Raw genomic sequence first — 24,823 nt, forward strand, 5'->3', positions numbered from 1 at the left:
AAATAATGTGGCAATGAACATGGGGATGCAAATATCTTTTTGAGTTAGTGTTTTCATTTTCTTTGGATAAATACCCAGAAGTGGAATTGCTACCATCATATGGTAGTTCTATTTTTTATTTTTTGAGGACTCCATACTGTTTTCCATAGTGGCCACACCAATTTACAGTCCCACCAACAGTGCACAAGGGTTTCCTTTTCTCCACCTCCTCGCCAACACTTGTTATCTGTTGTCTTTTTAATGATAGCCATTCTAACAGGCGTGAGGTAGTATCTCATTGTGGTTTTGATTTTCATTCCCAGATAATTAGTGATATTGGGCATCTTTTTATGTACCTGTTTGCCATGTGTATGTCTTCTTTGGAAAAATGTCTATTTAGATCCTCTGCCTATTTTCGCGTTGGATTGTTTGTTTTTTTGCTATTGAGTTGTATGAGCTCTTTATATATTTTGGATGTTAACCCCTTGTCAGCTCTATGATTTGGAAATATTTTCTACCATTCCGTAGGTCGCCTTTTCGTTTTGTTGAAAATTTCCTTTGCTGTGCAGAAGCTTTTTAGTTTGATGTAGTCACACTTGTTTGTTTTTGCTTTTGTTGCCTTTGCTTTTGGTGTCAAATCCAAAAAATCATCACCAAGACAGATGTCCAAGAGCTTACCGCCTATGTTTTCTTTTAGTAGTTTTATGGTTTCAGGTCTTACGTTCAAATATTTAATGCATTTTGAGTTAATTTTTGTGTATGGTATAAGATAGAGGTCCAGTTTTATTCTTTTGCATGTGGCTGTCCTGTTTTCCCAACACCACTTATTGAACAGACTATCTTTTCCCCATATCTTGGTTCCTTATAAATTAATTGACCACATATGTGTAGATTTATTTCTGGGATCTCTATTATGTTTCACTGAGGTATGTGTCTGTTTTTATGCCAATACCATACCATTTTGATTACTATAGCTTTGTAATATAGTTTGAAATTAGTGAGTGTGATGCCTCTGGCTTTGTTTTTCTTTCTCAAGATTGTTTTTCTATTTGGGCCTTTTGTAATTCCATATAAATTTTAGAATTGTTTGTTCTATTTCTGTGAAAAATGCCATTGGAATTTTGATAGAGATTGCACTGAATCTGTAGATTGCTTTGGGTAATGTGGACATTTTAACAATATTAATTCTTCCAATCCATGAGCACAGAATATCTTTCCAATTATTTGTGTCTCTTCAATTCTTTTTGTCAATGTCTTATAGTTTTCAGTGTACAGGTCTTTCATCTCCTTGGTTAAATTTTTCCCTAGATATTTTATTCTTTTTGATGCAATTGTAAGTGGGATTTTCTTAATTTCCTTTTTTGGTAATTCATTATCAGTGCATAGAAATGCAACAGATCTCTGTATACTGGTGAGAGTGCCCTTTTTAAAAGAGCCTCCTGTAATTATATTTCCAGGGGAATGAAGCCAAGCAGGTCTCTGGGTCCTGTGTCTCTTATCCTGCTTCAGCCCACACACTCTTGCTGTCCACATTCACGCAAGCAAGGCTACCTAACAAGGCAGACAAAAGCACTGCTGACTTTCCTGTGGTTCTTCAACTGATTTGCATCCAGATCTAAAAGTGGGAACAGTTTTAGATGATTTTAGAGCAGTGTTTGTGGGTGGAGCTAACTGTCTTCATTGGGAGTGTGAAAACTGTTGACTACTTTTCACAGATTTTATTCAAATGTTTCATTGACCCAGTCGCTTCTCATTCATTGTCTCAAGCCAAGTACAGCGATGAATGGAAGGTGATTTGGATGTGAAAGTCCTAGATATGATCTTATGTTTTAGCAAAACTATAAAAAGTTACAATTTGATAGTTTCTGGAACTACATAGTGTTTGCAATTGTATCTAATGTGAAGTAAATATTTTGCAGATATTACAAAGATGTGTAATGATCTTCCTGTAATCTTGTGTGCACAGATCAATTAGCTTATGTAATCAATTTGGATCATTTGACAGCTCTCAAAACAGAATTTTTTCATTTAATTTGCTTCGTTACACACACACACACTCACTTGTATATGTGATGTGTGTGAATGGGTGTCTGTGTATGATCAAGTGTATCCTGGCAGACACTTGGAACTCTATTACATCTGAGAGACAGGAATAGTACTAACCTCAGAAATGCTTGCTTTCTGAATGTGTAAATTATCTTACTAAGAATAAATAGTTCTTAATATATATATATATATATATATATATATATATATATCTCCTTGTAAACGAAAAAGGATGAATTAGGTAATCCTGATCATAAACTTGCCCATTTTGGTTTATCCTTCCTATGGGTTTTCCATATTTTCAATATGTTTAACAACCATAGTACAAAATAATCCTACTGGTTATAGATAGCTGCAAAAAGATGAAAGAACAGAGTCAGAGAAAAGTGAACAAGTAGGGAGTAGAACCAGAAATAGAATTCAGAGCTTCGTATTCTTCAGTTTGTGCTTAATTTCTAGGGTTGTGTTGCTTTTCTTCACCCCAGAAGAGCTAGCACAAAGTCCTAGAAATTTGGTTACAAAACACTAGGGAAAAAATACTTTAAGAAATTTCTAGTGAGAAAACTTTACAAATTCTCTTAATTAGATTGATTTATGCCATCATTTTCCTAACTATATTTTGTGGGTTCTTTGTTCAAAAAAATTTGGGAAATGTTGAATTACATGAAATAAAGTAGACTCTTTATGGTAGGACTTTTCAGAACCTTTTAAGTTTTGATGTGCCCTCTGACTAACTGAAGGAGAAAAATAGTAAGTTTCATTTTTCTAATTTATTTGACCTGAGAACTATTCTTCTGAGGAAACTCTATTCATGTTTCATGGGTTACAGTTTAGAAAAGATTCATCTAGGACGGCAGCTCTCATTGTTTGCCTTTCCATTTGATATGACAATTTGAACACCTGAGAGCATCTTCAGAATATGACGGTAGGAAGGTGTCACACCTGTGAGTGAAGACTCCAGCCAACATATCGAGAAAAGTCATTCCCAGCTAAAGAGGTTTTCTTTGAGTCTTTTGTGTGGACTAAATGTATGAGTCACCCCTAAATTTGGATGTTGAAACCATAACCCCAAGTGTGGCTATATTTGGAGTAAAGAAGGAATTAAGGTTAAATGGGGTCATAACGGTGGGGCCCTCATCCTATGGGATTCGTGTCCTTGTAAGAAGAGACACAAGAGAGTCCCCTCGCACACATCCCCAGGCCAGTGCTCAAAGGAAGGACCATCTGAGGACCAGGGCAAGAAGGCAGCTGTCTGCACGCCAGGCAGGGCACTCTCACCAGAGACCAGATCTGCCAGACTTTCTGCCTCCAGAACTGTGAGAAAATAAATTTCTGTTGTTTAAGCCCCCTGGTTTATGGTATTTCATTATGGCAATCTGAGCAGACTAAGACAGCGTTTTAGGTTGAAAAATCACCAGATTTTGTTTGAAGCAAATGGGGAAAGTTACTCTTTTGCTGCAATTACTGCCAGATGAGGTATTTCGTAAGGTAAGCTGAGTGGAGACAAAGGAAGTTGCCCTCAGCTATGGAAGAAATAGAAGAAGTGAGGAGAAACATGGAAAACCTCATAAACAAGGCTTTGCGTTGTGGTCTTGAAACATGTTCTACTTACCTTTATTATCAAGTCCTTAAGTGCCAAGGATTAAGGGGCAGTCTGGTGATGGAGGAACAGTGAGGAGCATGAAGGCAGCTGGTCCTGGACCTGGAGCTGGCCCCTCACACCAGAGTGGCCTTTGCTGAGCCACCAACTGAAAATCAGGGTCCAGACCTCAGACCCGACCTCCTTAATTCCAGCAGCCATGTAATGGTGAGCTCTCTGCGCGTTCACAGCCTGGCCCCGCTCACGTCTGCTTCTCTCCATGGTGGTCAGGAATTCCAAATCAGACATCAGAAAGTGGTGCCGAAGCTCGTTCCTTTTCTTTTCTTTCTTTGGGAATTTAACAACATATGTGGGAGAGACCTCACAGCCACCCAGCTGGTAGAAGACTTACTCAGAAAACTTAAACAGAAAAGAACCGCAATCATTACATTATTCTCCAAAGGCAAATGGGCGTGTGCATGTGTGTTGTGTGTGACCCACTTACGCTGATTCTAAACATGCGATTCAGTTGTAGAGATTTTAAATTTCACGCTTTTAGATTATATTTTATTTATGAATCACATCAAAGTATTTAACAAGAAACTGTGGTTTAAAAAATATTCAGGATCAGAGGCAAACATCCAGGCATAAAACATCATTTGGCTTCTCGTGCGACATAGCACACGACTTGCCCAGGTGAACAAGAGTGGACATTTGAGTGAGACTCAGAAGAGGCCAGAGCATGGAAGGAGCGCATTGACTCCCTCAGACCTGTCTTCACATTGCAGATCTAAGACAGCGCACGAAAGCAACACGCAGGTGTCGACCAGGCTTGTGAACCCAGCCCACTCTGTTTGTGTTACGCGCAGTGACGTCCTTTCCTGGGAGGTCAGATTACAAATGAGACTGAGAGAAGCACGTTGGAAGCTGACAAACGGTCATCTCTAGGGGAGGCCCTTTTCCTGTTGGACGTGAACCTGCTGCGTTTCAGGAGGACATCTCAGCAGAGGGTCAAAGATGTTCGAAGTCTCCTTTCTTCCGTCTGTGTCCTGACTTGGGTGTTAAATACAAACCAGCAAACAAAAGCAATCTAAGTAAAGCAAGGAAACATGCACCTCATTTTAGGAAATTCTTGTGACAGTCCCATTTTGGCGATTCCATCCGATGTTACTTTTGTCTTATAAATCACCACTTTACTCATCTTGGAGAAACAGTCCTATAGTCGGGAATCTCATTCAGAACTGCCTTGCCGTCAGAAGCTTCCACATAAGATGAACATGAATGAGGGCACCCTGTGCAGAGCTGATGGCTTCACTTCCTCCTGCTTTACTGTGACATCTGTTGCAAAAGTGGAAAGTAGACACTTGACATAAATGTATTCATATGAGGACACTAGATTTCTCTCCCTGGAAGAATTACCCTGAGAAAGAGAACCTTTGGTCGTCAATCAAGCTGCTGCGCTGAAGGAACAGAGCTGAGACGAGCAAAAGCTCAGAGCTGGTGACAAGATTCTTGCCACTTAGTAAATATGCTGATCCACCATGGTGATTTCAGAAACCAAGAATGTCCTTAACACCTGCTTTGGAGATCTTTTTCTTTCAAATCCTCTTAGCAACCGACATTTATTACTGTCTTACAGTGCAATGTGACTACAAGAAAAACGCCCACGTATCCAGGTGGGCGAGACTGGTAACATGGTTCAGTCCTGGAGACTAAAGTCACCTGAGTCTAAGGGGCGGGGAGACCCACCTAGGTTTTCTGTGGAAGGCTCCGGGTGCCCCTATCTGCCTCTCCTCATTCTTTTCATTGAAAGTTGTTCTGTGAGAAGTAGAGATGACTGGACTTAATGTTGGTGGGAGCTTGTCCCTGGCAGGAAAAAGAGCCAAGCACAATCGGCTTTCATTCTTGCTATCAAATGCAGCAACACTGTCCGCACGTGGTTTAGTGAGTTGAAGAGGCTGTGATGGTCATCTCCTTGAGTACTTTTCCAAACATCCCAAGCTCCTTCAGGTAAATTCCACGCCCTTTCTTTTGCTTTTGTTTTGGAAACCAGTCTCAGGAGATTTTTCTAGAGGCCAAATTAGGATTTTGACAGTGTTGAGATAAGCGTCTCACCTACCGGGGTGAGAATATCTTCCTTACATGTTCGGGTTCCTTCAGCAGAGAACTGAGCATCGGGAGAATGGAGCAGGGGACCCACCAGCCGGGGTTTACCTACCTGTGGAAGCTGCTAAAGCAATGCCATCCCTCATTCAGAGATCCAGTGTGCACCGAAAATGTCAACACATTAATCCTCACACCACCCTTAAATAGTTAAGCAGAATCATCATTTTCCATACGTGAATAGCGCGGAGCCAAAATGTAGAGCTTATGTGCTTACGTGGTACTACAAAAGATGTTTAAGCTTGAAATTTAGGCCCCAAGCAAAATTTTAAGAATAAGCATTCTTTCAATTCCCCAACCTCACCCGCCTGTTTCCTCCTTCTCTCCCCAAAAAAGTCTCCCTACCAGTCTCTTTACAACTGTGACTTCAGATACCATTTGGGTAATGGTTAGACTTTTGAATGCAGACATCTCTACCGGAGGTGCAATAAAGGATCAGGAACAGAACTCTGGCTATCCTTTAATCTTTGAGAAGGATGAAGATGCAAGCATAAATTGCTGGAGAGAATATAAATGTCACCTGAGTTGGGGAGCAGTGATCTGGACAATGGTGCCTGGGAACAAAGAAAGAACGTCTGAAAAGAGAAAAGTCTTGGGTGGGAGGTCCATTTTGCTGTTCTCTAGGATGTTTCTAGGCAACAGGAGATGGAGTCAGGGGCACAGGGAGGGGCTCTTGCAGTGGAATGGAGCGGTGAAGGCATTAGGATCAAGAAGAATTTTAGGAACAGCAGTGGTGGTGGCTGGTGGGCTGGGGGTGGCAGAGATGGAGGAGAATGACAGTGAGGGCAAGTCAGCGTGTTAACTGCTCTCCCACTTGTGGGCATGTGGTCTGCTGGATTGTCTGTACCGTGAGGGCAAAAGTAAACCCGAGGCTTATGTTGTACGAATAAGTTACGAGGTCAAAATTCTCTACTTTCATCATTGTGTAAATGGAAGAAAATAGATCCCTAGCTTTTGAGAAAATCTCAGAATCTCAAATCTCAATTGATAAAGAGTTACTCTGAACCAAGTAAGGAATAAGATTTTGCAAAACGCCCCATCCTTCTTGTTTTTTTCTATTGGATTCAATGTTATTTGAATTTTGTTGCATTATTGACCATGCATTTCCACACACTCTTTTATAGTTCTCGTAAAAATCCTGTGACATAGGTTTACCATTGTTTCCGTTTTACAGATGAAGAAATGAGGTTCAGAGAAGTGGAAGTGACTTACCTAAGGTCAGTAAGTGATAGGATTAGCCTCAGAGTCGGTCCCTCTGGCCACCTCACTGGGTGCTGGAGTCGCAGTGACAACCCTATAGCCCTCCATCAGCCGCCGTGTTCTCCTTTGCTGTTGCCCCGAGGTTGAGCTGTTCTCAGAGCTGCCTTGGATTTGGTGCCACAAGCCTGACTCTAAGCTTAGATGACAAAACGACTGAAATTTGTTAAATTAGCACGGAAGAGTTTTGCACAAAGTCATATCGAAAACTCAGCAAACAATGTTCTTGCTCAGCAAAAGTATGTGATGAATTTTTTTTCAGAAGTATGTGTTATGATGATTCAATGCCATTAGGAGAAATAGGCTTGTTGAAATGTAAGGGGGGGGGTGGTCCATAGTGGAGTTGATTTCTTATTAGAATAAGGTTTCATAAGGATAGAGTTTTAGAAAAAGCAAGAGGCAAGTAAAATGGAAAAAAGAAATGAGCAAGTTCAATTAAACACATTTTTCTTTGTGAAACAGACTCCCTTAAATCAGTACAGCTTTTAAATTCGACTATATTTGTCAACAACTATAACATCCAAGTCTCTTATAGAAAGCAACTCTAAATGGAGGGCCCCTTAAATCTACCGAGAGGCAGCAGGATGTGAACAGACACTTGGCAAAGCACGTTCTCTCCCGCTGATGTGCTTTCTTTTTCCCAGAGCAAAGCAGTTTATCACATGGGCCTGAGTCTACTAGAATTTCAGCCTGCCATTCTGGGCACTGGTGAGGTCCTGACCATATGGTCAAAAATAAAAACGATCAAAGAGCAAATAAGTAGTGGTCAGCATGCCTCTAGTCGGTACAAACGAAAAAACAAGACAGGGCAGCAGCCTTCATTCGGCAGCCGTGCTAGAACAGCCTCAAATCATTACCACACCGGGAACGGCAAGTGACACTGGGAACAGGGTCTATGAAACAGCCCACAGGTCTGCTCCAAAATGCAAAAAGCAAAAGCAAACAAAAAATCCACCCTAAATAAAACCATTGTTCTTGGGCACACCAGATAGCAACATCTTATTTATTTTGCAATTTTTATAGAAAGCTTAAAGAGCGTTCACAGACCGTTTATTTTGAACTCATGCAATGGGGCAACTCACTGGAGCTCTAAGACAGAGGGGCACAGGACTTTGGTCCACTCGGTCTCAGAGGAACAGAAACACTGTTGAAAATTAAACACAGTATTTTATTTTCTGGGTCCCACTGTCATCACCTACAAAGGGGTGTATAGCTTCTCTGTGCTGCTCTGTCTTTCTCCCACAACAGGTCTGTAGGGAGTGATGACTGACGACAAGAACAGATTCTCCAAATCCACGATTCGCTTGGTTTCTCTGGTTGCATTTTTCGAGAGTGCAACTGGGAGTGGATTACAAAGGAGCACTGCACCGAGGTAACAGATGTGGCAGAGAACCAGTCACGGAAAGGTTAAATGGAACGAGAGCGGGATTTGGGCAGAATGCAAGGCTGCGTTAAATCACCCTGACTCAAAGACCCCTCAGCTGCCAGATCTTGGAGGACCAATGTCAAAAACCAGCAGCCAAAAGAGTGATTTGGGAGTTCCTGGAGAAAAGGAGAGAGGGCAAAATTGCACCTGGAGTTTAGTGCGTACGTGGGTGCTGGAGTCAATTTCGCAGAAGAGGTGGTGAGTGCCAGAGGGCACTGCCCACCCACCTTGATCTGGGAAGCAGGTCAGGGAGCTCTGTGGCTTTGTGAAATTCCTCAAGTGTCCTTGGAGGTAATAGGGACTTATCGCAGATGAGTGCCTCTATTCCACGACTGTCCACAGGGATTTAGGATCCCAGAGGAAAGGACCCCAGCAAACTCACCAAATTGCAGCTTGTATTCCTCTAGGGCAGAGCTGCATCCATCCATCCATCCAGGCATTCAGTCCTTCCGCTTTCACTGACCGCTTCATAAGTGAGGGCACTAAGACTGCTGTTGGGAGGATTAAAGACAGAGAAGGCACATTCCCATCTCTGCCCGCTAGACAGTGTCCCTGCTCACTAGACAGTGTCCCTGCTCCACTAGACGGTGTCTCTGCCCAGTGGATGGTGTTGCCTTAGGTCATTTGGTCACTTGAATGCTGTGACACACTCTCAGTTCTTTCCCCCAGATCCCGTCAGCTACTCTCCCTGGATACTGCCATTTTCTGGGGCTCCTCCATGCCATCACATAGACTCATTACTTCCCGAAAAACTAAGATGATAAAATAAGGCCCAACAGGTGCTTGCTCAGTAAGACCACCAGTTTCCAAAAAGCAAGTTCAGATCCTCAGAAAGCTTCTGAGGAGTTCGGTGAGCAGTCAGGTGTGGGGAGGGGCATTACTTAGAAAGGCCTCTGATTTCCAGGCCTTGGCACAGCTGCTTTTTTCAGAAAGGTGGGGACGTTGGGAATAAGTCTATTACCTTTTCCTGGGGGTTCTTAGGCTCATGAAAGAGCCATCACTGGCCTCTAAATTAGCAAGGTCAAAAAAGTCCTCCAAGCCAGCCCGGTTATGTGGTGGTTAAGCTCGCACTGGCCTTTCCGAGGCCAGTGGCTGGCAGGGTAGGATCCTGGGTGCCAACCTACACATTGCTCATCAAGCCATACTGTGGTGGTGACCCACATGCAACACAGAGGAAGACTGGCACAGATGTTAGCTCAGGGCCTATCTTCCTCAAAAAAAAAAAAAAAAAAAACCCCAGAAAAAAAAAAAGTCCCTCCAAAACAGCAAAATGACAGATTTTGAGGGCCTCCAAATTCGCTGATAGTGATAATTGGAATGTTTACTCCCTCTTTCGAATGGAAAGCCCTTTCAGCAAAACATGCAAACCCACATTCAAGATTGGTCCCCGATGTGTTCTGGGATAACGGCTGAAGGTTTGCATGGTGTTGGTGGAACACCGCACTCTTCCACTTGTCTATCCCAACTCCAGTCACCATCACCTCACTTTCCCGCCTCCCTCACCTGGGATAATGGAGCGGGTTCTCTTTCTGCCCCTCCCCACGCTGCTTCCACAATGGGGCCAGAGCCCACTTGCTTCCCAAGGCCCTGTTGCTGTCTGCACATTGGTCTCTCCCGTCTCTGAGCTTCTGGACCTGTGCTGCCCAATACAGCAGCCATTGCCACACATGGTTGCTGAGTATTTGACACATGGCGCGTCCACACTGAGATACACTGTAGGTACAAATACACGCTGGAATCTGAGGACTTAGTACAAAAAAAGAACGTAAGACGTCTAATTTCTATTGATTGCATGTTGAAATGATCATAGTTTGAAGTTATTGGCTTAAATAACGTATATTCTTAAATTAATTTCACCTGTTTCTTCTTACTTTTCAAAATGTGGGTACTAGAACATTCAAAATTACGTATGTGGATTACATTATAATTCTGTTGGGTGGTACTGTCTCAGAGCGCTTGGAGTCTGAAATAATTTACCATGGAATTATTTTTTGGTGGGGATTCTTGGGTTATAAGGAACAGAAACCATGCACATTTTGTCAAGCCAAAATAGGGGACTGTTGCGAAAACCTGGAGATAAAGGTGAGTCACAGCCAGGTCTCGTGAGAACAGGCGCAAAACGGGCACGCGTCAGCCTTCCGGCAGCCGCTCTCTTCACGGGTTTTCGGCTCTGCTTTTTTGTGCACCTCTTCTCCATCCTCTGCCGTGGGGACAAGCTTGCTCATGGATTCTGTTTCTCCGTTATTCCAGTCTGCATGGGCCTTTGCCTGCGATGGTGCTAACTTTGGCTCTGACTTTCTGTGAGCTTTGAGCTGGGCTCCCTGCGGCCGGCTGCCTCGGTCTTATCAGCATCTCAATGCCAAAACTGCAGGGGGAGAATTGGATTGAGTCGTTTTTGTTCACATTGCTCAGTGACTCTCAGGAGACACAGTCACCTGGATAGAGATATTGCATTCTGGGGCCGTGGATAAGGTTAAATTAGAAGTAGTTGGGTGAGGCTGGTAAATTGAAATACGGGACGATTTTGTCTTTCCTGGCATGTTTGTTTACTCCTGTGGTTATGCTCCATTTTGCCCATATCGTCAGTCTTCCCCTGTCTACTGGATCCTTCCCATCAGCAAACACGCCTGCTCTAGCCTCTTCTGTTCTCTTTAATCTGCGTGTTTTCTCCTTCCCTTTTCAGGCCACTGTAACTCAGACTTGGACCTAATCTTCAAGTTACCGCTGTTTGGTCAGGTCAACAAACATTTCTTACGTATCTATTGCTTGGAGGGCATGGGGGAGGCTGCTGGGGGTGTCTGAGCAGACCACACCCGAGCTCGTGAGGGCCCTCGTGGGACCCTTTCGGGACAGCTCTGACTACAAGCGCAAACGCACACTGGCTTCTCACTTGCTGCAGGGTGTCCTGTAGACGTGCAAAGAAGCCCGTGTCATTTTAGGATGCCTCGAAGGGGTTTGCGCACCGCGTAACATTAAGAAGAAAAATTTAAAAAGAAAAAAAGCTAATGTTTCTCAAGTGGTTATTATCTTCTAGGATCTGCACTGGAAGTTTTACATAGATTATCTTTGAAACATCTGAGGTATATGTTCTTGCTTTTCTTTTCTCTTTTGCTTACTTTTTTATTTGGTCTGGCACACCTATAAAATGTGATCTTATTGCCATCGTGTCTCCTGCAACTAGCAATAATACCCAAGGTGTAGTAAGTATTTAGTAAATAATGAAAGTGGTTTTGATGAGGATCGAGGCTGCCCCAGGGACAGAAGCCCAAGGTGGCCTGGCCTACATACCGATCTGTATCATCCTCCCAGAAGGGCAGGACGTCTTGACCTGATTCGACCTAATTCGTATGCAAAGTTATAGGACCACCTGCTACCCAGACCCCACCTATACTCATACCATTGTAACGATTTTTTAACGTGGTCTTTTCTTTGTCTAGAAAAGAAATAACTCACATAGCCATGCCTTATAAATTTAGCCCTCCCCATTGCAGCCTTTCACTGCCCACGGGCCCTGTCCCCATGCTGTTCTCTGAATAAAGGAGCACTACTACCAGACCTTGAGAGTCAAGAAACGTTTCTTTCGACTCCTCGGCTCGCCGAGCCAGCATCAGTGTGACTGATTCATCAATGAGATTGCCAGGTCTGTGGAAGGAAAGACAAAAGAGAAAAAAGAAAGGCCAGAGTTCACCTAGTTTCCCTGTCACACAGTCCTGGGCTCATAGGACACACTCAAGAAATGTTGGTTGTGGGAAGAGTCACTGATTGTTCCTTTTTCTGCTCCAGCTTCTCCACTTAACTATTTCCTCTGTTAGAATCGGTTCTTAGAAATAGCCAGCACAAACCTAGTAAGATTATTTATAAGATTGCCTAAAAACATTTTGTCTTTGGGAAAGAGTCTAATTATGTTTAAAATTTTATAGGCAGAAAGGCAAGACAAAGCTGGCTGAGAGCTACAAGGGCCCAAAGCACATGGACGTTTCATGTTTGGTCTTTTCAATAAATAGCCTTTAAAAAATTTATAGTACTTTAGTAACCAAAATTACAATTCCCAAGAAACTAGAAATGTTAAAATGCTTGGATTTTTTTCCCTCTCTAATGATTTAAATGATTTCATTATGATTTAGGATTGTAAAATAACGTAATGTTTGCCTATAACAATAAAAACCTCTAGATCTTTTGATTAGATCTTTTGATCAGAATTTTCCTGAAACACTTCTAATATTTTTATATTTGGAAAACTGATTTTATATGGAAATCAGATACAGAACAATGTAACAATGTGTTATTTTCCAGAAACATATTGTATGAGAATTGGTATAGTCTGTGTCGTCTTAAACCATTGCAGTGGCACCCTGAAAGAGCCACAGAGGATGCCTGGGACCGTGCCTGCCCTTTTGCTAGAAAGCGTTAAATCTATTGATGTGCCAAGAATCTTCTCTCATCTTTGAGCATCTTTCCTTAAACTTTGGTTACTGTATTTGTTAGGTTATTAATCACATAACATTTTTTCATTTAAAACTAAATCAGGCAGGTTTGTTTTTGATTTTTATTGAAAGGATTGTAGATCTTGACAAATATTAATTCTTCTGGTTTGCAATAGGTAAAAAGCTATCCCTACAGGATTACTACGGGTGTTGATTCTTCACTGCTCATTTTAACGTTCATATTTTTCATGTTTACAATTTGAATATGTACCCAACAAAATATCAAACTTTATTGCTTTTAATTTTTCCAAAGAACAGATCTCTTACATTTTTGGGCTTCTTGATAGTATTTCGAAAATTTTAAAATAATTTTCTGGGTTATAATACAACTGACAGCTGTCAAAAAGATACATCAGCAGAATTTTTAATTGCTTTAATGACACATCTTTCATTTTCGAAATTTTAATTTGCCCATTTTAAAATTGGCTGGTATGTTTTTTTTTATCGATTTGGGGAACTTTAAACATTTATGGATTGCTCAGTCTTTGGATCCGTCTTGCAGTTATTTTTTCTCAGTCAGTTCCTTACCTTTCACAGTTTTGCTTGTGGTGCCTTTTTCATTGGAAAACTTTAAGATAGTCAAATCTATCTTTTCTTATATGCATTCTTTTTTTTTCGGAATAGTCTTCTCTGTTCTAAGAGTATAAAAAGAGAGTCTTCTATATTTTGTTCTAATTATAGATTTTTCTTCAGATTTAGCTCTTTATTTCATCTGGAGTCTGTTTTATGAATGGTGTGATATTATGTTTTTTCGTATAGGTATCCAAAAGTTTCAGCATCATTTTTAAAAAGGTTTAAGCTTTTGAGTTTGAACGTCAACTTTGTTATCCACCTAATTCCTGCATATATATGTCGATTCTTTTTATGGCTTACATTCTGTTACACTGAATTTTTAGTTTATTCCTGCACTGTCTTTGGAGTATGTTTGACATCTGAAGCAAACTCTCATTTGTTTTATAATTATTTTTTCTCAGTTATTCTTGTTTAATTCCTTTTCCATATAATTTTAGAATCAGCTTTCAAGTTTCATAAAATATCTCATTACTATTTTGATTAGGATTTCTTTAATATTATTACTTTAGGGAGAATTGTCATCTTTAAAATTAGTGATTTTCTCCAGGACCATGATGCAGCATATATTCAGCTCTTCTCCACAGACTTCTGTCAAATGTTGCCTTTTTTTCCACAAGTATTACACACTTCTTGTTAGTTTTCCTTAGATATTCTGGAGTTTTTGGTTGCTGCTGTGAATAAACGTTCTTCATGATGTTTTCAAGTTGGTAACTGCTGGTTTATAGGACGTGGTTGACATTTGTATTTTGATTTTATATCTAGCCGTCTTACTGATGTGCTGGTTAGTTCTAATTTTTCAATTGATTCTTGTCTGTGATAGGCAAATGTATTATCTATAAATGATTACAATTTTGTCTTTTTATTTCAAATATTTATAACCTGATTCTTCTTTTTTTTGGTTTTATTCCATTGGTAATATAGTTGATCTGGACTCAAATGTTAGTGGTATCATGAACATCCTTGCCTTTTCTCTGTCTTTGTTTTGATGTTGTTACAAATTGTTGGCGAACGTCCTTTACAAAGTTGGAAGTGCTTCCCTCTTGTTGTATTTGTGAATTACATTAATAAATTTTCCAATGAATATTCCCTCTTTTCTTGGATTAAAACTAACTTTTTCAGGATGTATTATTCTTTTAAATTGGTTAATATTATAGTTAATATCTTGCGTTGGGTTTATAAATGAGACAACTTAATTTTTACTTTTGGTGCTAGTTTGTTGTGTATGTTACAGACAAAAGGCTTGAACTCTGGTCTATGGGAGGTAAGTGGAGTGTGTATTGGGGAACAAGTTGTGTGTGTACATCTCTCTCTCTTTCTATGGGGTGTGGATTTATAAAAGGGAGTATATAGTTTTCTTGGAAAATGGGGGTGGAGAGAAAGTTTGGCACTTGTATTCTGGAGGGTCTTGAACCTACTCTTGAGAAGTTTGCTCATTGTTCTGCAGGGAAGCCATGAGAGTTGAAGTCTAAGAGAGGCATAATTTGATTTGTGCTTTGAAAGTAGGAGATGAAAAAAGTATTGCCTCAAGCAGAGGGATTGAACATGAAAAACACAAAAAAAGAGCAAATGGGTTTAGAGCCACTGGATACCAGGACCTTTAGAGAGCAGCAGAAGGAGAATGTCACGGGCAGGAGAATGCATAAAACAGCTTTTAGGTCATTATGGACCTTTGAAAAGAAGTTTTGCAAAACACGTCTCGGAGCATTGCAGAAACAATAACCAGGCCATTCAAGAAGGAGTGCCTGCCTGGGCAGATACTGGTGCAAATTTAGTGATGGAAAGAATTGAAGTGCTTATTCGACAGGGTTGTACTTTATGAAACAATGACGATGTGCAGTGAAAGGCGAGGCAGGGTAACTTGCATACAATTTGTCCATCAGACTTTATCACACAGAAAGAAAGTCGATTTTTCACTCCATACAAATGACTGGTGCGCTTGTGACTCCTCGCTAGAGAACGAGCCCAGGAATATAAACTCATGGCCATCGACTAAGGAGAAGTGGGCCCTTAGTCCTCTCAGGTGTGGGTTGTTGGGTTGTTCTGCACAGTTGCATTCCTTAAAAAACTTCTCTTCATGAAATATAACACAGACACAGAAAAGTCTACAAAACGTATATGTATAGCTCAATTAATCTGCACAGAAATAGAAATATAATGATGTACACCTGAAATTTATATAATGTTGTAAACCAATGTTACCACATTGAAAAAAAAATTACCACAAAGTGTAAAGTTGTGTATCCAGTATTTTGGACAAGAAATAGAAGGTTGTTAACACCTCAGAAGCTCTCCCTCCACCCAGTTACTACCCTGCCCCAGAGGGAACCACTGTCTGTGCGTCTAAGGAAATTGTCTCTTCGATTTTCCTTATATAGCGTCATCCGATCGCACATCTCTAAAAAAATATAGGTTAATTTTCCCTTCTTCGAACTTTATGTAAATGGAATTATACATTATGCATTACTTTGTATCTGGCTTCTTTCACTAAACTTTATATTTTTAAGATTATTCTACAGTGTTAAGTAGCTGTACGTTGTTCATTTCATTACCATAGTACTCCATTTATGAATGTACCATCATTTTTTCTTCATTCTGTAGTCGATAGACATAGTGCTGCTATGATTCTTGTGTATGTCTCTTGGATCACAAAGGCATGCGTTGCTGTTGGGTAGGAGTGAAATTGGTGAATGCATATTTTCAGTTGTGGTAGATAATAAATGATCTTCCAAGGAGGCTGAACCGTGCTCCCAAGAGCACCACAGAAAAGTTCCTGTTGCTCCACGTGCTTGGCAAAACTTGGAATTGTCGATCATCTAAATTTCAGCTATGTGGAGGCTGCACGATGATAGTCTATGCCATTTTAGTTTTCATTTTCTTGATTATAATGAAGTTGTGCACCTATTTACATGTTTATTGTCCATTAGGATTCCTCTTTTCAAAAATACCTCTTCAATTCTCTTGCTTATTTTTCTACTGGGTTGTTTGTCTTTTTCTCATTGATTTCAAGGTTCCTGATATATTATCATATGAGTCCTTTGACTGTTGTATATGTTGAAAACATTTTTCTCATTCTGTGGTTTACCTTTTAACTCCTTAGGGTTATATCTAATAAACAGATATTCTCAATTTTAATGTTAATATGGGTTAGTTTATTAATTTTTACCTTCATGATTAGTGCTTTTTTCTTTTTCTTTTCTTTGTCTTTTTTATTTTCCGGCTTTATTGAGCTGTAGTTGACATATAACATTGTGTAAGGTAAAGTGTACAAGCACCACAGCATTAGCAAACACCTCCATCCTATCACATTGTTATCATTTCTTGTTTGTGGTGAGAACATTTCAGATCTACTCTCTTAGCAACTTTCAACTATATAACGCAGTATTATAATGCAGCATGCTGTATGTTAAATCTCCAGGACTCATTAATCTAGTGCTTTTTCCTTCTCAATCTTCCCTTGCCTGAGACCATGAAGTTATTCTGTTCTATTGTGTGTCCCCTCTTCCTCTGAATCACTCCCCTGCACTGGAACTGCACGTAAGTTTTCGCTTCAGCGTTATCTTCTGAGGAAATCAGGCAAAGACAATGTGTTTTATACTGAGCATATGGGTGATGTTTTCTTTCTAGTCTAATTGTCTCTGTCTTCTAATTGGTGCTTTAGGCCTTTTACACTTAATATAATTACTGATATATTTCGTTGTTGGTTTTTTGTTTATTTTTGCCTGTCCTATGTTCCTTTTATTTTCTTATTGCCCTTATTAGATTATATTTAATAATATTTTAGTTTAGAAGTTATACATTCTTTTGTTACATTTTTAGTAATCATTTTAGAAATTATAACACGCATCCTTGACTTAACAAAGTCTAATGTTAGTTGGTGATTTTATCCTTTTCTTGGACAAGGTAAAAATCATGGAAGCTTTCATTTGTCAATCCACTAAGTTTGTGCTATGGTTGCTATGTGTTTTATTTCTCTCTATATTTTAACCTACACAGGGCATTATTCTTATAGTTTTAAACAGTCCATGTCGTCTTAGCTTGTATTCTTTCAAAAGTAGACCTAAGACAAGAATTTAGGGGCAGATTGTCTATAAGAGATGTGGTCCCAGGAAGGATGATAGAAAATAAGAAGAGGAAGGGAGAAGAGATAATAAAGGATGCATCAACGAGTGGGTTACTATGGTAGGCAACTGTGACCCAATACTGTTCTGCAATGAAACCATGTGGAACACATTCCATGCATGTTGGGGATCCTGGGCCATTTAGCCACCACCAATCATCCTTTACTAACTGAGAGTTGCCCCCGGGGTGTTGATTCTCCCATAGTCCAGGTTGCACCTGCTTATAGCTCAGTGAGCTCCCAAGGTGCTCAAGAAAGCCCTTAGGCAGAGAAGAATAGAGAAAGAGACACTTGGGAAGGGGAATTACAATGCTTCCAGTGATGTTGCGATGGGGAAATGGATCTGAGCGTCCATGGTGTCTCCTACAGAGCATCCACGATGTTACCCACTTACATTTACACCCCATACGCTGTTTTCAACTTTGTTATTCATGCTTCAGGGTGATGGCTGGCCATAATTTCTTAAAAATAAAATAAAATAAAATAAACAAAAACCAAAACAAAATCCTCCACAAAAACTCTTTCAATGGAAGTGTTAGCGGGATAAGCCACAGTCCCCACTGCTGAAGCTGGTACCAAGGTGCTGGACCCATGTGTTGCCTCTATCCCTGACACCATGGCTGCTCTGATTATGGACCCAGTTTGCTATCACTGCAGTGGCTAAGGACAAGAGATGGTTTTCTTTCATTGGATGAGTTAGCTTGCACTTCAGGATCTTCAGTGACTCCTCTGCTATAGATGATCTCTGATTGGCAAGAACGTGAGGCAAAGATCTGCACAATTTGTCCCCACATCCATAGGTCTGTCCACATGCTTCTTCCTCAGACATCCCTGTCTTTCATCCCCGAAAGGTCTACAAGCTTTTGTTTTTTTTGTTTTTGTTTTTCTTTCTTTCTCTTTTGGAAGAAGTATGCTGGTTATCTAAATGGGGACATGACAGGGAGCAATATCCCTGCATCTTTTGAGTTTGAGGATAACGGTAATATCTGAAATTCAAGACAAGAAGTGGTATAGCTTTTGATGTACTGTCTTGGCTACTGGGATAGCGCGGCTTCACTTGACCCTTTCCCTCCTGATGGCTGTTACTCCACGGGTCAGGGAACTGACGTGAGCGTTCTGACGTTTGTTAAATATATCCATTCTGATTACACACTCGGGGACTGGGGATATTACCAAGAGTGGAGACACAGACTCTTTGAACCAATTACAGTCAGTGTAACAGAGGGGTCATTCTGGCATTTTGTGTCCCCTGGTGTCAGTGTCAGCTCTGATTCTCTACCAAATAATCTTCCAAAGATATGGGTATTCCCTTTTCTTCCACTGAGGTACTCTGGAAAATGACTGTAGGTCCCTTTGGGGCATAATCTAACATGCATTATATATTCTTGTTTTGGCACTGTGGAGTCCTTTCTCAAGGGGACCGAGCCTCCTGTTAGTTGACTGGCTCTGGTTCTGAAAATTGATTCAGAACCAGAGCCAGGTAAAGAATCATGATTTCCCACTAAGATGGTTGACATTGGCCTTTGCTCGCCAGATCTTGATCTCTTATGTTTATATAGGTTGAGGAACACTCTCATTGACTGCCCATCTATCTTGCCTAGAGGAACAGGAGGTCTATTAGCCATTAGCCATTGGTCAAGGGTACCTGATTGTCACTCTGGCTTTGCTGCCTATTGCAGTAATTATATCCATGTTCCCTCTAATTATTGCTGGAACATGGCCTTTGCTCTCCTAAATCACATCATCCATATTGACATTAGAGAGTCCCATGGAAGCATCACCTGCTGTCAGTCCTGGCCCACAGAAAATAACCTCTCTCTGCTTCTCAATGATGAAGGGAGAGTCCTTTAGTCTCTCCTGGGAACACAGTCAACTGCTCTCATGTAATTCATCTACTCTAATCTCCCTGGTTTGAAACTCCTGGTTCTTTCTTCAATATTTTTCCAAGGCAGCCTGGAGCGGTGGGTCTAAAACTCCATTTGATTATGAACTGGATCACTTTCTTTTTATTCTGGTTAATAAATGTAAGCACTTCCAAATTAATTGAAAAGTTGTTGATAGTCATGTTCAGTTTCCTCACATACATGATATATTTCCGTGTTGCTGTAAAACAAAAGGCAGTCTCACGTTTACTGAAATACGCTCAGTAATTATCCAAAGACGTAAAAGACATGTTGGTATCTCTCCCTGTCTCCATTTTTGTGTCATCATTCCTCCATCAAGTCAAGTTTTTCTATCCTTTCATTCCCACTCTTTCTTGTCCTCAAAGAACCATTTTCTTGAAAAAAGGAGCTTTTGAATGAGAATGCAATCAGACTATGTCCCCTACTCAGTAAAGCAAGAGATTTCCAAACAAAAATGGTAGAGGCTGTTGACCCAACAGATGGGATGTCAGTGACGCTGATGCAGGGAAGTGGGGGTAGCCCTGATGCTCCTGTGGCCTCAAGTTCTCCTACTCCTGACTGGTGCTTCCCTGCCCACCCTGGGCAACATGACCGAGAAGGTGGGATGGGCTACAAGAGCATCTTAAGTGATATGATTAAAAAAGCAGCTGTACCTTCTCTTTTCTCTGTCTTTCTCTTTTCTTTCTAATATTGTGGCATTAGTTTGTTTCTCCTCTGTAGCGTGGAAATTCACTGCTCAGATCTGCTGTGGGGCTGCAGCTGCTGCCTTTCTGGATTCACCACCATGTTTGTGTCAGGACTGTGGTTCTTCCACACTGTTCCCAGCCAATGCCTGAGCATGGCAAGGGCACTAAGGCAGAGTCATTCTGGCAAGATGTGGGACTCTTCCAATGGGAAACTTTGCCTAGGACTATACTGCAGTCCAAGACTCTTCCTGTCCCATTCTCCTTCCTTCTTTCTATTCGCTGTTAGATGTCAGGCCACGTCATAGTTAGAAGGCTATCCTTGCCTTCTGCTTCCTTCCCCAAAATGTTGCTCGCACATTGTATTAGTTATCTATTGCTGCATAGCAAATAATCCCCAAACATAGTGTCTTACGACAACACACATTCATTATCTCAGTTACTGTGGGTCAGGAGTATGGGCATGGCCTACCCCGGTCCTCTACTTCAGGGTCTCTCACATGCCTGAAATCAAGGTGCCAGCCAGTGCTTGGGTCTCATCTGAAGCTCAGCTACAGAAGGTCTATAGGGTTTAGTTTATAGGCTGTTCTACTGAGGGCTCAGTGCCTTGCTGACTGTTGGCTGGAGGCCTCCCTTAGTCCTTTGCCACGTGAGTCTTCCCACCATGATGGATCACTCCAAAGCCAGAGAGTGAGTGTGTCAATCTTCCAGCAAGATGGAAGTCACAACGCTTTGTAGCTTAATCACAGAAATGACATTCTATCACCTTTCCATATTCCACTGGTTAAAAGCAAGTCACTTGGCCAGCCCTCACTCAAGGGTTGCACAAGGCATGAACACCAGGAGGTGGGGCTTACTGGGGGCCATCTTAGAGGCTGCCTAGAGGACACATCTAATGCCATCTTCACACATCTTCTCAGATCTGTGCTCCTCAGAGGACAAAACTAACACATCTCTAAAAACAAAATTCTTAAGAACAGCTTTACTTCCTGGGACATTTGATTCTAACAAGGGGATAATCACTCACCAAAAATGGAATTTTTTTGTTGTTGTTGCTTTTTAATGTGTCTGGATAAAGGAGATTTAAAATAGGTTTTGTGTGAGATATGGCGTTGTGTCACATTTACCGGCATAATGTTTTCCTCCTCAGCAACTGCAACTTATAGTGACATTTCATTTCTAGCACTGGTAAGGAAGGATTACTTGTACATTATAAATTAATAGATTCTCGTTCCCTAACTGACTACAAATGGAGTGGAATTCAAACTGAGACCACTATAGGCCGGAGTGCTATTTCCTAGGTTAGGGTAAGTCTATAAGCATTATACTTTTTTCTTTCTGCAAGTAAGATATTTTTCTCATCAATTGCTCAAATGACTGTCTCAGACCAATTCCTGCTATTGATAGCAAACTCTTCAAGATTGGTGCATGTGAATGTGCTTGGCAGTGTTAAAAGACTGTATAAAGGTATAAAGATACCAGATACTTCATTTGTCATGACAAAGTACAATGCTATGCAACTGGCAAGAAATTAGCTGGAATCCCCACAATACCAGATTGATAGGGAATTGTTTTTATTTGGGAAAAAATCCATTATTACAGGTGGCGGGTAGAAGCCACAAAGGTATTATTTTAGATTTTATGAACACAAAAACCCAGACATATTGCACCGCAGTCAGTTCTTTTCTCTTAATAACTATGTGAACAGGAGAATGGAGACCAGGTTTGTGCTCCAGCACCCTGACCAATCGGCTGTTCTTTCTATTATAATGCGTCTATGGTGGAGCTCAGAATTTGAGACATTGGCTGGGTTTCAGAGGAAAGCGACCAAAGTGTCAAAGGAGCAAAGGCTTTGCAGAAAGGCAACAGCTGAATAAGAAAATCTGGGTGTAATTCCACAGGGAGAAGGAGGTATTTTTTTTTAACCTTTGTCTGAAATAAGGAAGGAATGAAAAACTGAAGTTGGGAAAAGATAAATTCAGATTGACTATCCGCCCCAAGGCAGGGGATTGAGGATTATTAAAGGAAATAGCGAAAGTCCATTATATGAGACAATGAAGACCTGGCCCAGCGGCAGTGTTCCAGAATGCACCCACAGTAATCCTCTCTGGGCTCCAGGGAGGAGCTTGACCTGGGGAGCAATTTCCAGCTTTAACTCAGAGTCTCTATTATTGCATTAGTTTTGTGGGTTGGCTCCAGGCATAAAACAGTTTTCAATGGTGACTGTCTATTATTTCCTGTAGTTGAATCCACATTTCTGTGGGCTGCCTTGTGTTCAGGGCTGCTAAAAGCTTCTACCCGCTTCATGGCTCTGGGGAATCTAATAGAAATTTTCACACTGCAGTATGGACAGCTTGCAAAATAAAAAGCTCGCAATGGGATATGTGACGGCCGTGCCAAGGATATTCATCACTCGTTGTTACCTGTGGGTTCAGACTGATCCAGGAATGTCCTTGTGCAAAAACTCTTCCATGTGACCCAAAAAACCTCCTAGAGGATACAACCTCTTCTATAAAGTGAAAGATTTAGTGCTTAAGTGATAGGGAACCAGCTCGCGAGTTTGAATGGAGTTTTGGTCAGCAGAGCATAGAAATGACAGATGAGAGGTGGGATCACTGTCCTTTCACGAGGGTTTATGTAGCCAGTTTATTATTATACAGAAATTCCCCTTAGTTCTCTTAGAGTCTGAACTCAAGCCTCAATACCTTAAAGCTCTATTTTGCTCTACTCCATAGTAGACCCACCGGAAAGAACGGGTTCCAGGTGTGTGAGCTCCCATAGGCCTCGGCCCTCGAGTTGGCTCCTGGGACAGTCACCTTGGGCTGAGAGGACTTGTCCATTTGCTCAATGCTACCATACAAGCATTTCTTGTAAGCATCCTGTGCCACATGCAAGTCCTGGAAGCACTTCTCTTCCCTTGTATAACCTTTCAGATCCCTTGTCACCCTGGAACCTATGAAGAGAGGTCAAGGGTCCTAGATGATATCCTTCCTTTACTGACCATTTCCTACAATCTGCTTTCTTCCACCAGAGAGTTCCCCTTGGGTCTGTCCAGACATAAAAAACATACATCCACTTCCGAGTTCTGAACACTTCTAATGATAATGTCTCCAATTTAACTTTATTTCAAAAGCTCCTCTTTAGCCAAAATCCTTGGTTAGGATGTAGTAGGAAAATAAAATGCTAGGTGGGAAACTTCAAGCTCTAGTTAGGCCTCTTGCTGTTGGGTAAATCACCCAACCTCTTTGGGCCTCATCTGTATAAAAAAGTTGATGCTCTCCAATTTCCTTTGAAGCATTATAAAGCTATGGAAAATTGCTCAATGTAGCCATGCTACCGTCCGGTTATTACTGTTATTGTAAGCGATTCAGGATCATATAACATGAAAACACTGGAAACGTTAAAGTAGGTATTTTTACTGCACACAGTGTGAGTGTCCATATAATCAGCCTTGAATAGATACTTCATTGCAGGCACTGCGTTTGTGCCGTGGATGCAAAGGTGACTAATTCATCGACCTTGTGCCTGAGAAGTTCGTCTTCTAGTGGTGACAGATAATAAGCAGAAAGATACGTTCCACGTGGTGAATTTGAGGATAGAGGTGATGTCTACACTCCAGCTGCTTTGCCAAGGTGGGGGTGGATGCGACTTCTCAGAGGTGCCTTCGGTTCACAGAGGGACACGCAAAGGTCTGGGGGCTGCTTATCCTCCACTCTGCTGGTTCCGCACGCACCCTCTGCCACCGTGGCTGAAGCTCTGCCTTCACCCCAGTGATTAGGATGGACCTAATCATACAATACATCAGTGCCATTCTCCATCATGTGGTTAGGAGAGATCTCCTTCCGTGTGTGATTGGTGGGTTTGGGTTTCAATTTTTGTTCATGAAAGTGCACACTGTATAAGGCACTGATGTGTGAAACTCATGGATCATGGCTGGCCTGTGCTTGCCAGCGTCATTTGGCTTCGCAGATGCTGATACAGTTATTTTGAATTATTTAAGGCAAGTGCATCAATTCAGGAGAGAATGATCACTTTATTGTTAGTGTCATCAGGTGGATTCCGGCTCCTAGCGCCCCTGTGGGCAGCAGAGTGGAGCCCTGCCCGGTTTTTCTGCTCCATCCTCTCACCTTCTGGCACTCTATCAGACAATGCTCCACTGCTGTTCATAGGGTTTTCATGACCAGTTTGTTTGGAAGTGGGTGGCCAGGTCCTTCTTCCTAGTCTCTCTAGTCGGGAAGCTCTGCTGAAACCTGTCCACCATGTGTGACTCTGCTGGTATTTGAAATCCTGGTGGCACAGCTTTCAGTGTCCCAGCAACCCACAGCCACCACAGTATGATAGCCGGCAGCCGGGTCGTGTGGTTCCCTGACAGGGCCGATGACCCGGGCCACGGGGATGAGAGTGCTGAGTCCTAACCGCTTGACCATCAGGATTGGCCGAATGGCTGCCACCAGGAGTTCATGCCGTAGAAACAGGAAAATCTTAATATTTTGAAAGAAAGGATTAAGGATATTTGAACAATAAAAACAACTTGACTTGGAGAACATCTTTTTAAAATGGCGCTTTATTATTTTCAGGTAAATGTCATCTCCACTGCTGCTGGGAGCAGCGC

The sequence above is a fragment of the Equus przewalskii genome, chromosome 2 (genome assembly GCF_037783145.1).
Source record: "Equus przewalskii isolate Varuska chromosome 2, EquPr2, whole genome shotgun sequence".
NCBI classification, from domain to species: Eukaryota; Metazoa; Chordata; class Mammalia; order Perissodactyla; family Equidae; genus Equus; species Equus przewalskii.